Genomic DNA, 16520 nt, shown 5'->3' with positions numbered 1-16520 from the left:
GATTTGCAAGTACAGTAGATTCCTTTCAGAATAGTGGGATGGACAGCTGGGAATGGTAACCCGATTTCTCACAGACATTTCAAATCCTTTTTGCCCAAGCAAACTTTTTACTGGACTTGACCACAGACGACGTAGGTGTTCCCTTTCTTGCTTTGAATCCATCCTAAAGGGGTAATATTTGAAATGATTGATCTAGAAATCAGTCCACCTTTTTGCTATTTCAGTCTACTAGAATCTAAACATTCTTTATAGTTGCCGCTTCTTTGTTCTTGTGAGATAAACATTGCACCCTGCTGTTTAATGTTAGAATATTAATAAAGCTGATCTGCGCTTTCTTTCAAAGCCAGAGCTAAGAGAAAGGAATTCTGTGCTAGATATGGGAAAAACAGAAATGTGAAGTGTGAAATAAATAATGAACAGCAATAATGTTAAACTGAATAGATTAATGATTTAGATGCATAGGATATAGCTCAATACTCTTGTCTGTTGTTAAATATAAACAAGGTTGCAGCAATGCAGTAGAATTTGCATGAATGCATAAATGCATATATATTAGAATATTTCTAGTAATGGAGCTGTCGTGGTGTACACAATCATTAAGTTTTGATTTCATCATGGCATAAGTTTAGAGTGTTGGTACATGATGGAGAACAAAGCAATTTAATGTACTGTAGTTGCATGTCTTTCCCTTGTGTTGAGGCTCATATTCCATAACACATCTGTGTGGTGATATCTTATCATCAGTTCATGATTGAATCACTTTGTAATCTAGGGACATAGCAACAAAGAGATGCAGACTCAAAAAGTTTTAAGTTACATTAATACTGTTAATATAGTAATATCTATATTTATTATTTTTTGTGTGACCCTTCAAATTCTATGAGTAATATTTAATTAGAAATCCCCACATTACTTGTTTGGAAGAGATTTATCCTACTATTTTATTAAGTTGGAGGAGCAAATTGTTTAATGTTAGAGATATTGAATACTGCCAAAAAATGTGCCCATGTACATAAATGGAAATGATGGTTTAAGTTTTTTTTTATTAGATTGATCCTGTAGAATCTTAGTTATTTTAATTATCTTATTTTATAGTCTTAGAATTGTATCTGTTAATATTAATAAGGTACTTAACTGACACTTAACCAGAGGTTGTTCTATGAAAGAACAGATTTGCTTTATTCCAGAACCTAAACTTAAATCTTTATTTATTCCTCATTATTTAAATGCATAGCCTATCTTGTTAACTCAAATTAATAGTTTACAGCTGCATATAGTTTGTAATGTGACATTTTAAGTAACAATATACACGAAGTTTAAAACTACTGCATAGTTTCTGATATCACTATTAAGACAAATACAGGATCATGCCCAACCTTCTTTCAAACAGCCAGTTTTTGATTTATAACGGAAATGATCTGGTGAAATAACAGTTTGTCTTGAAATCCATACCAACTGTGATTGTTATGGCTTTCATTTAGTATTTTTGCAGTTTCTCTTTCAGGAATGACTGTCATTGTTTAATATCACTTGCTAAGTCCCATTTACACCCCTTTAATCATCAGCTGGAGTTGAATGTCTTTTGTGTGGGATTGACTGCAGTGAACAGGGCTACATATGCTTCTATAAATGTAATTCAATATGTGGAGACTTTTTTTCATGCTTAGCAGAGTTACTGGTATATTGGAAATATTACTTTTTTGGAAAAGATGCAGCAGTTTGCTTAATAAAAAACATATTACATGTGGTTTTGAAATGCCCAGTTTGGTAGTATGCAGATATCTAGGATACATTGTCATAAATATTTCTTTATTTAGCTTCATGCTTCAAGGGACTGACCAGCACTAACTTCATTGGACTTGAAACACAGTATATTGGCATGAGTTTCTTGAAGAAAAAAGTATGACTTACTTTTCCTCTTCCGAAGCTGGGCAAATATTAAACAAACCCCAGGGAGGCTTTAATTATTTACAGATTTGTCAGACTTACAGGACTTTGTGGGCTGTCTTATGTAACTGTCAGCAGATTCACAAAGGGATAAAGCAGGTTTTGGGGAACTGTAATAAATTCTTCATTAGGGTTAAAGCTTTCAGAATAAATTCAGAATAAATTCATTGAAATTCATCGAGCTCTTTTGCTTGACGTCTCATTGACATGTTATGTTCATGTTTATATAACTGAATTTAGAAAACAAGCACAGTACCACAACATTTTTAAACTATTCACTATTGAAAATGTAGGTTATTACATTAATTAATTAATGTCTATAAAACAATGTAAAATACACAATGTAAGACAACATTTTTGTTGTATCGCTTGTTTGATGTATTAAAATAGCAATTCCCTGACTTACTGTAAGATGTCTGTAACTAATGGGATAGTGAAACATTTGTGTTGGATGCTAAACGTGATTATGATGAATTTCCAAATGAATACAATTTTCTGTGGGTGAAGGTGGGTGCAATGACATAATCAGAATGATTTGGGTTCAGTAAAATCAAAACCAAACAACTGTTCAGATTGTATTGCAGTCGTCAATATGTTTTTGTGTGCAGACGATTTTGAGGACCTTCTTGTTTGGAAAAACATGTTTCAGTTTGGACAGCATAGTGTTGTGGTAGTGAATGCAGATACCTCATAATTCTTGGCTCCTGGTTTTGATTCTGGCCTTCTGTTTGTACAGTATGTTCTTCCTATGTTCATGATGGCTTTTTCTAGGATGCTGGTTTCTTCCCTGAATCAAACTAGGTTAAGTTGTGTCAGGGAATTGTCTGAATGGTTGTGTGGGTGTCCCGTGAGGGAGTGCTAAATGTCCTAAAATAGTGTTGTCCAACCTTGCTCCCCATTCTTCCGGGACAGGCTCTGGGTTGCCATGACCATAAGAAGGAATAAGCAGCTTTCTGATAGCGATAGGGTATGGATTGATGTTTCAGCATTTGTTGAACCTATAACTTTAATGACAGACTGTACATTTAGTATTTCATTGATCAATTTAAATCATTTGAAAAAAAAAGTTTGGATGTTTTCTGCTTGTTCATATTGGTGTCCTCCAAATTTTCTGGTTTCTTCCCACAGTCCAGAGACATACCGATAGGTTAATTAGCTTCTGGGAAAACTAGCCCTGGTGTGAGTGTGCGCATGTTTGTGACTGAGCACCGGGACCCTGAATTGGATAAGTTAGAAAATGGATGGATAAACTGTCCTGAAGTCAGTTGTAGCTCTGGGTAGATTCATGTAGCAAGGAAAATACAATTTTAGCTTAATTTTGCCTGCTCCAGTGAAGGACAGAGGTTGCTGTTGGTTACAGATGTTTTGAATTCTGGCATGCAACTCTTTTCACATCTTCAGTTTGTTCATGCCTTTCCAACTATTGTAGAACTTAAGATTCACCTGAGGTACAGTTTTTTTTTTTAAAAAGTCAGGGCCCCTTTGAAGGTTGATGACCTAAGTGTAAATTTTGTTTCCCTAGAATTGTAGTTGAATTTGAATTGAATTCAAATACGGTATAGTGATTGCCAAAAAATGAATTTGAAAAGTTATTAATGCAATACATGCAATAATAATTATTGATTGGATTGTTGATTGATTACATGTGTATCTGAGACACTTAAAACCTTCATAGAATGTACAATGATTATAATATTTTAATTGATTTTAATGATAGAGAGAGATAATGCAGTCATTTGCAGTCTGTCCATTCAGCCATGTACAGTATATATTTTACCCTTTAATGCAAATAAAATGAAATGTTAATGTATTTTTCTTAGCAGACCATTTTACTGATTTTCTTTGGTAATGTAATGTACAGAATTGACAAATGTACAATAAATGACTTGACCACACCCTTCCTGTTATCCTAAGCCTTTATTACATTCATGTGACTCTTTAGTAACTAAAACAGCATTAATGTTGTCTTGCCTTGTGGTGCCACGGGGGTAGTTGACACCACATTGGGCGTGGTCAGGATCGCATTCGCCCCTGTCACACCCCTTTATAGCCTCTTTTGGGTTCCTTTTCTTCCTCTTACACGCATTCTCCTCCGAGAGTGGTGATCACACTGACCCCCTCATCAGGGTAACAGGATACATGACTCCATATTCCGTTACTTCGGGGCCCCTTGCCTTCAGAATCTCAGGTTCACCATGTTCATCCGGTTGTCCTCACTGCTAGGAACCTCCTGCTCCCAGACCCCAACACGGAGCCTCCTGCTCCTACTCCATTAGGTCACCATTTCACACTCAACCAGTGCCCCGGACTCCCAGAGCTGCCCCCAGGCTTGACATCCTCTCCCGACGCCACCAGGTTGGGTTACACAGACACACACTACCTACATCACCGAGTCTCTTCCGCACTACACACAATGCCGAGACCCAACACACTGTCCCTCTCTACCACACACTCATAACCTTTCTGGCATCTCACTCTCACACTCTTAGGTTGTGAACACACACAGCTGCCAGCGCACATCACATCGTGCCCAGCTATCAGTGTGTTATATCTACGCAGCTGTCAGTGCACCTCACTGTGCCCAGCCACCACTGCACTATCTCCCAGAGGGTGCAGCTAGATAGACCGCACACACTTCCCTGATTCCAATGTAGTGCCAGGGGAAGGGTCCTTCTACCACACAACCCACTCTGGTCCACACAAACACACTAACTCACTAATCAAATCCCAACTCACTCATACAGCGGACACTGACAGCCCTGCTCTCACACCCTAGCAGGATGCTGTCCCTTTAAATCTTTCTATGATCTCATAAAGCTCCATTTCTTCTATACCTTAGTCCCTTTCCAGACTGATGTTCTCACTCTCTTCCTTGCAGGCTATTTCTTTCACAATCCCCTCTGGAATTGTCATTCTTCTTCACCCCCTCATGGGGTTTCTGCAGCGGCTGCTCAAATCTTTGTTCACTCATACGGTGGCACACTCTCCTAACATCGCCCTGTCCAGTAGCGTCTCACACCCGCTACTGTAATGCTTTAGCGCAGCTCTCTCACAGCAGAGCCTCTGCATTCGGAAGAGCTAGTCTCCCACATCACCACTGCAGCCACAGCAAGACTGAAGTCCTGCTGAATCTTCCCCTCTCCCAGAAATATTCAGGCTAGTTTTAAACCACCCCCACACCTGCTGTTTATTCCACTTATTCACGTCAGGTGTGGTTTCTCCCTTAATCCGGGGCTCCGCCCCCACACCAGACACTCCCTGCATTGCACCACAGCCTTTAGAAGAATATCTATAAGGTATCAACATTACTGTAGATCATCTGGTCTTGTGATTTATGGGGATTTCAATCAAAAGTGCTAGAGGAAAAAAAACAGACACCATAAGGATTTAACAAATGTAAATATAGAACCAGCACTGCTTTTCAGAATACTAGTAGTTTATATTCATCAGTAAGATGAGGGATCATCAATATATGTCCATATGACATAATTGTTTATTGAAAATCCATCCATATCGGATTTGAAAGAAGTCCTTCTGTCAGTTCTTTGCAATGTTTAGCCCTCGATAAAATCAGAAGATAGCTTTGAGTTTGATGTAAGATGTGTCTGTCTTACAGAAATGGTTATTTTGTTTGAAGTGTTTATTTACTCTGTTTTTTGGCTCTTTTTTCTGTGCTTTTCTGCAGTGCCTGCAAGGTAGTCAGTTTGAAAAATATATATTTGCATGCAGGGGTCTGCTGCATAGGCACGTCAGGCTCCAAATTAACATCCATACAGTATGTATTCATGAACTTAGAACTCAACTGACGCTTGTTGCTTCAGTTCTGTAAAGAGCTACATAGAAAGCATTACTGTATTGGGTGGCTTTAAAGAATTTGTGTTAATGTACATATTAATACCCTTAAAAGTGATGCCAGAAAAAAATATTTTGTTAGTATTGGTGCCTCGCAGTACTGGGGCCATGGACTCACTTCCTTGGGTGCTTTCTGCTTGGGGTTTGTTTTTTTTATCCCTGTGTTCACTTTCCTCAGGGTTTCCTCAGGGTGCTTGAGTTTCCTCCCACAGTCCAGAGACATACTGTTAGGTTAATTGGTTCTGTAAACATTGGAACTGGTATGATTGAGTGCATGTTTGTGTCTGTGTGTGCCCCATGATAGACTGGCATCCCATCCAGGGTGTATACTGCCTTGCGCTTATTGATGCTGGGATAGGCTCTGGCTCACCCAGTATTGGATAAGTGGGTTAGAAGATGGATGGATAGATATTCTATCTTCAAAACTACCCGGTTAAGCTTTTCTGCATGCTTGTTTTCTCTACTATGAAACCTATTATTTTTCTTTACTCTTTATGTAACAATATCATTTATTGTGAGATAAGGTTATATTAGCTACAAATAAAAAAGATCTGTGCAATTTCTTCATTTTTAACTTCTATTCAAATTATATGTTTTTTGTCATCCTAAATATTATCATTTTAAATGCATTTCAATTGCACATTTTACATACAATCCTTATGAGTACAGCTGAATACAGAAATTAAAACATGAATTATTGTATTGATTAAAATACCACTATTTTGCCAGAAAACATTTTAGATATTGTTTCTTCATAAATCTGTATTAATTTTGACTGATATCACTTTAAACTGAAGTATAATTAATTACTGTACAAGCTCTGTTATGAGTGTGTGTAAGGAGAGGTAGAAAGATGTTAAAAAGGAATTTTAAACAAGGTTTGTACATGTTAGTCTAAGGAGTGGGTCTAGAATAACTTAAGACTGCTCCACTACATTTGCATGCCAACCCAGATCAGTAGTCAGCCTTGTTGCTGGCTGTGAAGAATCTAGAGTGGTCTCCATAGTCCTCTTGAGCAAGAAGTACACTACTGTTGAGGTAATTATACACCAAGGCTACCCTGAAGCATCGATAACATAAACAGCTGTTCAGGGCATCAGATAGTTGGGGACTTAGTGTACTTTTTTATCTTGCAGGGAGTACATCAACAGTGATGATTGGGTATATTTTCTGCAAGATTTGGTTGTCTTCATTCCTGAAGGTGGAGTTGAGCCCACTGTTACAGAATTATCTGGGGTGGGGGGGAAATTGCAGATTCAAAAATAAGGAAAACTTTAGAGATGTACCCTTAGTAAAGCCCCCCCCCCTCCATTTGGCATATACAGTAGCTTCTTAATTACAGGATCTGTGATATTATGTTCTGCTTTTTAAAATGCAGCCCGTCAATTCTAACTATACCACATGCTTGACAGCTCTGCCCACTGAAGCTCTTTGGATGCCAACAGCCAGGCTGCAGTCCACTTACTATACATGGATTTCCATTCATGACACCATGTCACATGTGCAAGCTATTTAACTGTTTTTTATGTTTTTTTTGTGGAAAATTCAGAAACTAATTTCATTATTCAACAAAAATAATTTTGATAGTTGTAGTGGTTGTACTTATTTTTGTTTAATCTGCATGATGCTAGTATACTGTATGTAAAGTAAAAAAATAATTGAGCTTTCTTGTAATGTTATTTTTTGGGTTAAATAAAAAAAACTCCTCTTTTTCAGCACATCATTGAGAGACCAGAGTTTTCACAGCCACTTCTTTATGGTCTCCTTGCTAAGTTTGATTTTTGGTAACATGTTAGTTTAACCACTTTTGTCCTATTATATATAAATATATTATTATAAAGTCTGGGCATTCATCTGCAGAATACTTGCATTATCCTTTTCTGTAAATATAGATTGAACACGGCATTTCTCTATGGAAAATTTTCAATGAAGCATAAGAATGAATGACGTTTTTAACAGCAATTAAATAATGTTAAAATTGTATGGAACAAATAAGAGATAGGGTTAAATAAAGGCTATTTTGATTAAATTTAGTTTTTTAATTGTAGCAGTTCCCACATAAGATATTATTGTGGTGATTGTGACGTCTTCAACCACAGAGGATCTGCATGACATTCAGTTTATTTTAAGTAAAGCCAGGATCAGTTCAAGCACAAATGCTCATTGCCACTACAGAGACACAGTATACATTTTCACAAGATTCAAAAGCAGTGCGTTCTATTTTGTCTTATTATAAGACTGTAAATAGCAGCTAACCCAATTTTGGAGTGAATTGCTGTGGCATGAATATAGATTGCACGTGTATGCAGTATGAACTACCTCTTAAAATCTGAATTATGTATTTGTATGGTGGAAATAAATTAAAAAGGGTAAGGTTATGCCCCTGCCCCTGGAATAACTGTCACCTTTGGAGTGCTGTTGGCTGTCAAGAACCAAGGGCATCTTACTTATTTGCATTAAAGGGGAACTACAATGCTATTTTTATATTTGGGGGTTAAAAACAATCAGCATTGATGAGTGCATTTCAAACCACAATAAAAGTAAAGTGTACACAGTAACTTGTAAAACCTCCAGTTTACATCACAAAATAGATGAAATATCCAGATATACGCAATTCAGAATCAGGTACCAAAACTTCCAGTGACGTGAAGCAGCCTTATTACATTGTAAAGAAGCAGGCTTGTGAAGACATCTCTTTAATCCAAGAGAAATATTGCTCTCAACTTAGAGACAGTTTTGCCAACAAATACTACTTACTTGTAAACACTGCATGCAGATCACTTTGGAACATTTTTGCAATGGAATGCCTGCTGCTCAACCTTAACTTATTCACTCATACATCACATTACATTAGTCTTTACAGTGATTAGTAAGCAGGAAGGACTGCATCACATCGCTGTTCTTGGGAACTCTTACTCTTGCCTGCGGCGAGACCAGGGGTTTGTGACAACATGGCGACTTACAGTACTTTCACAATGTTAACGATTTTCTGCTTAATTCGAAATTTGTTTTTTTATTTTTTCATGTTCTGTCAATGAATTCATTTTGTTATCAGGATTTAATAAGACATTGGGAGTGCACTTCTCCTTTAAGCTGGCCCAATTATTTTGCTTTGTAATTGGCAGATAGATCCTGTTAAACATCCTCAACATACATAAAACTCTAAGTAACTTTCCTTTGCAAAGAAGTGAGTGCTGCATGCTGTGCTTTTCTGTCATAAACTCATTTTTAAGGACAAACGGGAGCCTACTAAAGTGACTGATTTGGTCAAAGAAATCTCCGCTAAGTTGGGGAAGTTAAAGGTTACATAGCAACACAATTGCAGGAAAAAAATAAATATTTAATTATTTCCATGTATTGTATCCAGTGCTGCTTTTGGAAATTATTCAGTTTTGTTTTGCACACTTCAGTCATGCTCATAGGTGTTGAGTATTATCAGTAGAACATCCAGCATCGTTTCAGTTGTGATTCTTATCAAGGAGTTCCTTTTCTAGAAGACCTCCATCTGGCATTTCATTGTAGAGATTGTAAAGATTGAGCATTACCCACCTTGAATTCTATAAAACACATTTTGCTGTATAGCTAAGCATTCTGTTTCCATTTTTATTGTCTTCATTTTGACGCCTTATCTTGATGAGCACCTAGAAAACTCTACGTAAACACCCAAATTAACTCCATGAACAGCATCCTTCACCCATGTTGTGAATAGTGTATGTTCCTCCATTCTGCAATAACAATATCACTTGTCATTTTTAAATTGTTGCTCTCTGCCTATTTGTTGTCACCAGTTTGGCAGCTACACCGGAATCTATATCAGTTTGTCATTTTTAAATCTTTCAGAACTTACAGTGGCTCCCCACCACTTTCAAATCTGTAATGATCAAACTTAACACTGGTGTATGTAAAAGACAGAAGATTTGCAATTTCTGCAAACAAAAGAGTTTAAAATGTAGAGTATGTATTCAGCCTCTGTCTGTTCTTGATGAAAGTCCCCTTCTCAGCTTTTCTTCTTCTTCTTCTTTTTCATAGCCTTAGTCCCAGACTGTCCTGGGGTCAGCTGCTTTGTTGCTCTTCTCCACTTGTCTCTGTCGAGCACATCTTCCTCACTCACTTCACATACCTCCATATCTTTTCTCACACAATCTATCCATCTCTTTCTAGGCCTGCCTCTTCCCCTGTTACCTTTCACCTCAAATTCCATTACCCTCTTTGTTACTTCCTCACAACCCTCCTCATGATATGTCCATACCACCGTAACCTCGCCTCTCGCATCTTCTCAACTACATTCATCACCCTACATCGTCTACGGATTTCTTCATTTCTGATCTTATCCTTCATTGAAATCTGCAGAATCCATCTCAACATCCTCATTTCAGTTCTTCTCATCAAGTTCTCTTCCCTCTTTCCAACTGCCAAGCATTCAGCTCCATATAGTAGTACAGGTCTAATCACAGTCTTGTACATTTTGCACTTTAACTTTCTAGGAATTTTCCTGTCACAGATTATTCCAGTTATTTCTCTCCACTTGCTCCATCCAGCTTTTAATGTTGTCTTATTGGATAGGTATCTATCCTGGATAGTGTAGTTTCTGCCCATTCTTTCTTACAAAAGTGCTCTGATTCTGACAGGTTCTGTAGAGACTGTTGATGGACTGCAATCTTTCACGTTTTATCATTAAGTTTTGGTTAGATGCATACACAGACTTTGAATGGGCCTCTTATGGACATTTACCTTCTTCTCCTCAAAACGTTTTTAATATTCTTGGGTGAATTTGAAAGGTTCTTCTCTGATTCACCTGTACTTTGTGTCCCCTATTTTCCTCAGTTCTTATGGACTTTCTGGTTTATGCGGATGAGAAGCATACTCACAACATGATACTGCCATAACCCTACTTGACAGCATTGTTAATATTGACACTGTGACCTATTGTGTTAGGCTTGCACTACAAAACTCTTTGCATTTGGCCCAAGAGGTTCAATAGTTACCTCATCTGATGATAAAGCCCTCTGACATGTGATTTCAGCATCTTTTACATGATTTGTCATAAACCCTTTTTTAGTAATGGCTTCTTTTCATCACTTGCCCATAGAGGCTAGCTCTGTGTGTGTACAAGGATATTGTTGCTGAATAAACACCAGCTTCCAACTTGGACATACAAGTTTGCACATCTTTTTTAGTCAAGGTTAGCTTGAAGGTGGCATCCCTAACCTGTTTCCTGCTGGCATACAGTAGCTGCTTGGTTTGTAAGGTCTGACTTGTATGAGTAGTGTCCTGGTGGCATGGCACTTCTTAATGATGATCAGTGACTTTAAAACTTTCTTGTAACCTTTGTTTGATCTGTGCTTCTCTACTGATTTATCCTTGACTTGTTTCAAAAGCTTAGTCTTCACGGTTGGTTTGTCATATCACTATGTGAGCTATGGCTTGAAATTCAATATGTAACTGAAGGAACATACAAGCAGGTCATGTTAGACCTCTTTGATTACACACAGACTGAGACCATTGCATTAACTTTTAGATATTTTCAAAACAATTTTTTGCACATTAAGTGATTTTTGTTGTGTTGCTCAGCAAAGGGTTGAATACTTGTTTATCTGATAATCATCTAATCTTTTTTTTGAAAATTTTGAAATTATTTTGAGCTTTATCAGTTTAAGGTAGACTGTACTGTATATTCTAGATATAAATTCCAATTTAAAAGTGTCAAATCTGCAAGCTCACACTATCAGTATAAGCGAGTATGTGATACACTGCTGTAGAGTGAATGTTTTAAATTTGAATTTAAGATGAGTAAATAGGTTCTGTATCATTTAGGATTACTAGTAGAAAACATACTTTTAATTCTGCATTGATTCAGGTTACTATAAGCAAGCAGGTTCCTGCTCTTTCATTAGAAACACTGTGAAACATGAGTTTTAGATTAGGTTACAGTAGTTCCTACCCTCATTAAACATTGGAAGGAAGTACTTATAGTGTTCATCACTGAAGGTGGGTTAGTGATAGTTGATAATCACTGTTAATGACTGGTACAGCAGTGCAGTATCATTTACTTATAATCAAGCATCGTGACAGGAGTAAAGGTTTCTGTAATTGCAGAGTCTGCTGTGTACAGGTTAAAATGTCCTCCTCAGTAATGAAGATAACAGAAGTGTTAGTTGTTTTAGTAGTGCCATTAATGTATGAAGGAATTAATTTTGCTGGGTGGAAATTTCCAGTTATCACTCTTGATAAAATGTAAAAGGCATTTACTGCATCCCATTTAGATATTGGATGTAAGTACAGACTCCAGTAATTCTGCAGCTCATTAATGGCAGTTGAATAGTATGCTGCAGGACCGTCTCTGTAAATCAGCTCACTTAATGGGAGTAGGCTTCAATGAATAACCAAAATGAAAGTTATTCATGAAGTTGCCAATTTAGTTGTGAAATTAACACAGTGAATATCTGAATTATTTTTGAAAGCTCTATGCCTCTCACTGCATTCATAGACTGTCCTCCATTTTCAACTTTCTTGTCTTTGTAAGTATTGTAGCTTTTCTTGTTTTGTCTTAAGTATACTCCAAATTAACTGTAACTGTAACTTTATGGTTCAGCATTTGACTTTGTGGTTTTAAATACCAGTAATATATCATATTAATTGACCTTCTTACAGCATTGCTCCCCAAAAATGTACTTATTAATATGGTATTCAGAAAATAACTTTTAATACCACATTTCAGAAAATTCAGTCTTGTTCAAATAATTTCAAAGACTTATTATACTACACTAGTATTAATAAATAAAAAAAACATTGGGACTTTATACTTATATTCTCTTCTGGTAATGAGCCCTGTAAAAACAATGTGAAAGCAGGTCACAAGTATGCATATAAACTATAACATCCTCTTTATGTTTGCTATTTGATCCACAGTCCATTAAATCCCTTAAAACTTGTAAAGTCACCGACTTTTACAGAACAGTCATCTAGCTTGGATTGGCTTCTGCCTAAATATTTCTAAAGGATATGGTGTGAGTGGCTGGGAAGAAATGCTAACAAGAGAACCTTTATTTTCCTTCAGTGTCCTGCCAGCATGTCTCAGTGGTGGATGTTTCCATGCAGGGTTAGCTAAGATAAGTGGTATACAAAATACACATTGTGTATTATAGTGCTAACAGGGGGGTTTCTTATCAGTTTCAGCTCAAGAAAACAGGTAGACACAGTAATCTAGGTTAAGGCATGGAACATTTGCTAGTGCAGAAATTGTAGAATCAAACCTTCTTATTTTCTGTCTCAAGCCTCCTTTACAAACTTTACAGGAAAGTGCTCACGAACATTTAAACAGGTTAAAGTAACAAAAAAAGATCTGTCCAGTATAAATTGTTAATGTTAACAAGGCAACATTGAACAATGAAATGACAATAAAAGTAAGTCTTCAAGTCTCCTGGCATTGGGTTCTTTAATGATTTACATGTTCGCTTCCTTATCAGGCTGCAGTGAATACTACCATCAGTATTTGCTACAGTGTAAACCAAATCACTGTAAATTACGTTCATCGTGATTAGTTAACACACGTCTTTCATTAGAAGATTCCACTTTCAAATGCAGTGTGTAACATAGGGTACTTATATTAACTTTGTAAGTGGATATTAGTTGTTTGAATTCCACTATAAAGAAGGATGTGGACGACATGGCATAAAAAAATGAATGATTGATGATGGAAAAAATAATTAAAAAGCTGCCCCCTTCTTAGTATTGTTCAAGGAAAAACTGAAGCAAATTGTGCTTCTTCATAGTAAATTCAAAAGAAACAAGACAATATGCCTTGATGACAAATAAACTGTCTTTTTATATGCAAGAACATTTGAACACCTTAGCACATTGATAATGAATAATTGTGTACTTAGTAGATATGTAATTAATTTTTAAATAAAGACCCATTCTAAAGTGCTTATCCAAGGTGACTGAGAGCATGGTATAATGTAAGTTACATGTGCTGTAAAAGTATAGCAATTCAGGTTATAATAATATTAACCATTGAATATATTGATACTGTACCTAAGCCTACTAGTAGATTGACCATTACTTTATGGTGGTATTCTAAGCTGGAGTAGTAGGTGTATATGGTAAAGTTCAGTCACAGTAAATATATCTATACTGTACATTTTATGGCATGTTCAAAATGTTTTTTTGCATTGACTTGAAATAACTCTGTCAGACTGCCTTATGTCTGTTAGAAAGGAATTTCATAAACGGGGGCAGCAATGGCAACAGGCTTTACCTACATCTGAATATTTTTGGTATGTAGTGTCTTGCGAAAGTATTTAGACTATAGTGCGCTGTTTTGTAATATTGCAAAATAATGGACACATTTTTTAAGATTAATATTGTATTCTGAGTGCTGAATGTTCACACGGGAAACTTCTAAGAGTAAGTTTAGTTACAGTAAACGTCGGCAAAAATAAAGAGAAATATGGTCATTGCATGAGTATTCAGACCCCTGAGCTCAATATTTGGTAGAAGCACTTTTGGCAGCATTTATAACTCTGGCAGCTCTTTTGAGATATACCAGCTTTACACACTAGTTTTGTGATTATTGTTGCTCATTCTTACTCCATGATTTAAAACCTAAAAGCATCAAATTAAAGTTGTAAAACTGGAGTTTTGAGAATGAAGGTTGAAGTAGTAATATGACTGTATTTTGGATGCCTACTGTATTTGGGTGTAGCTGTTTATGAATTGTTTTAAACATAATTAATCTAAAAATAGCCTTACCTTTTTGGTACTCTTCTTCAACTTGTCACTAACCTCCACTACAGCTCCAGTTTATGACCTTTGTTTTTGTCACTCTTAAACCATGGAGGATGATGTGTTGTTAACTTGTGTTGTGATGTGTTGAGAACTAAGTCAGAGCAAATGTTGAAGAACTATAAAGAGAAGCAGGTAACTGAAAAGTATGTAAAATACATGTTTAAGGAAGTTTCTTATTTTACCTAAGTCAACGTAAACATATATTCTGAGAAAGCATGAAGAAATGTGCTGGAATAAAACTTTTCATTTTTTGCAGTGGTTGTTCTGAAACTGACATTGTACAGTAACTGTACTACCAGCTGCTTTTTCTCAATTTGTGATTAACGTAAATGTTTTCTTGCAATGAACCTTATTAGACATAGCAATTCTGCCTTCAATAGCATGTATTGAAATCTTTCTTGAACACCATTGTCTGTGGTCAGTGGGTTTGATTTATTTTTCAACTGATCAAATATACTTTATTTTGCCTTTTTGTGGTTCATGAAAGGGACATTTTTGTATGTGTGCATTAAAAAAAATTATGCTGTATATCTTAAAGCTCGGTTTTCCACTGTTCCGTAATAGATTGGTGTCTGAGCAGTCTGTAGTTGCTCCAGTGACACCTCTCTTTCTAGGCACCATTTTCGAGTGATGTTTGAAATCAAGGGGGAGTATAATAGAACGCTCATTTGCTTTTCAAATGTGTTTAAGTTAATCTGTCATAAGATTCAAATATTTTTATTAAATTAGTGAGGTAAAGAATGTTCGCAAATACCACCCTTCCTCTTCAGTTTTATTTTTTTTAGAAATGCTGACATTACTATGGAAAAAAATGAGAAAAATGTTACTGTACTAAGCACATTATAGATTCCTACTTCTGTTATTACTGCAGACGGTTACAGACTGCTTGTGATATTCTTTAAAGCATATTAATATAAGGGCCATATTTTAAACAAATTTTCATAGCATAAATTGCTGATCTTGTTCTCAACCACTTTCACTTTGTTGTTTCACTATTTCTTTTCTTGTTTTGTGGACTATTGTTTTTTTAACATTTTTTTAGCTAAATCAAGGAGAATGAAAGATCAGTAGACCGTTGGGGAACGGGAGAAGATGTCTGTCTTCAAAGCAAATATTACAATTTTACGTTTATAGAATACTCTGCTTTTTACATTCACAAATCTTATTAATAGATGTGGCAGATTCTTTTAAGTCTTGAGAAAGTGCTGCCTTACTATAAGCCAGGAAAAAAAACTGCACATGGTCTGAACAGAGACCTTTTCCTCATTATGAAGGGTGTTTGGGCTTCCACACTTCAATGAATCACTTCAGCTTTTTTCATTTATGTTTCTCTCTGTTCATGCATATGTGTTTTATAAATCCTAAATTGTTTTCCATAGAATGAGTTCTGACTGGCTTTTCTAATTTCAGTTTTACTCATCTTTTGGTTGTTGCGCCACATGCAGTGTATTTTAAATCCAGTATGTATAATATACATATACTTTATAATGCTCATAATTCAATTCAAATATGCAGAATCTGTAAAACACATGAAGTGGTGCAAAATTACTTTTGTATTATGAGCTTTATCATAGCCTATAGTCTAATGTTGGTGGTTTTCTGCACAGGTGGTTACATATGATACAGTAGCAATAGAACATTGTAAATTGGGTGGGTTTGCAATTATTGTTTGATGAGTCTGCATCAAAAAAGGAAAACAAAAATAGACAGAGGCAGGCACAGCTAATCATTTGTCAATATTAAAACAAAATTGGCACTAATTATCTCATCTCCTGTAATAAGCAATGTAATCAAAGTTTAAATATTTACTTGAAGCAAATAGCATACAGTAGATGTGCTGAAATATATTAAGTACTGTGACACCACAAGTCCTTGCTGTAATTTTTAGATTGTTTTTATTTGTTTGCAAGTAAACGTCACACACATAAATCAGA

The 16520-nt window shown here is 36.1% G+C and overlaps 1 protein-coding gene across 1 annotated transcript in view; it reads left to right on the top strand.

Moving 5' to 3' along the window:
• LOC148829304 (protein O-mannosyl-transferase TMTC2-like) overlaps positions 1–16520 on the top strand; it is a 163476-nt gene that overhangs the window by 19247 nt on the left and 127709 nt on the right. The gene's annotated exons all lie outside the window — the stretch shown is intronic.

This window comes from Atractosteus spatula, chromosome 8, assembly GCF_055471065.1.
Source record: "Atractosteus spatula isolate fAtrSpa1 chromosome 8, fAtrSpa1.hap1, whole genome shotgun sequence".
NCBI lineage: Eukaryota > Metazoa > Chordata > Actinopteri > Semionotiformes > Lepisosteidae > Atractosteus > Atractosteus spatula.
The sequence above is the reverse complement of the archived record's forward strand: the minus strand, read 5'-3'. Positions and strand labels throughout refer to the sequence as shown.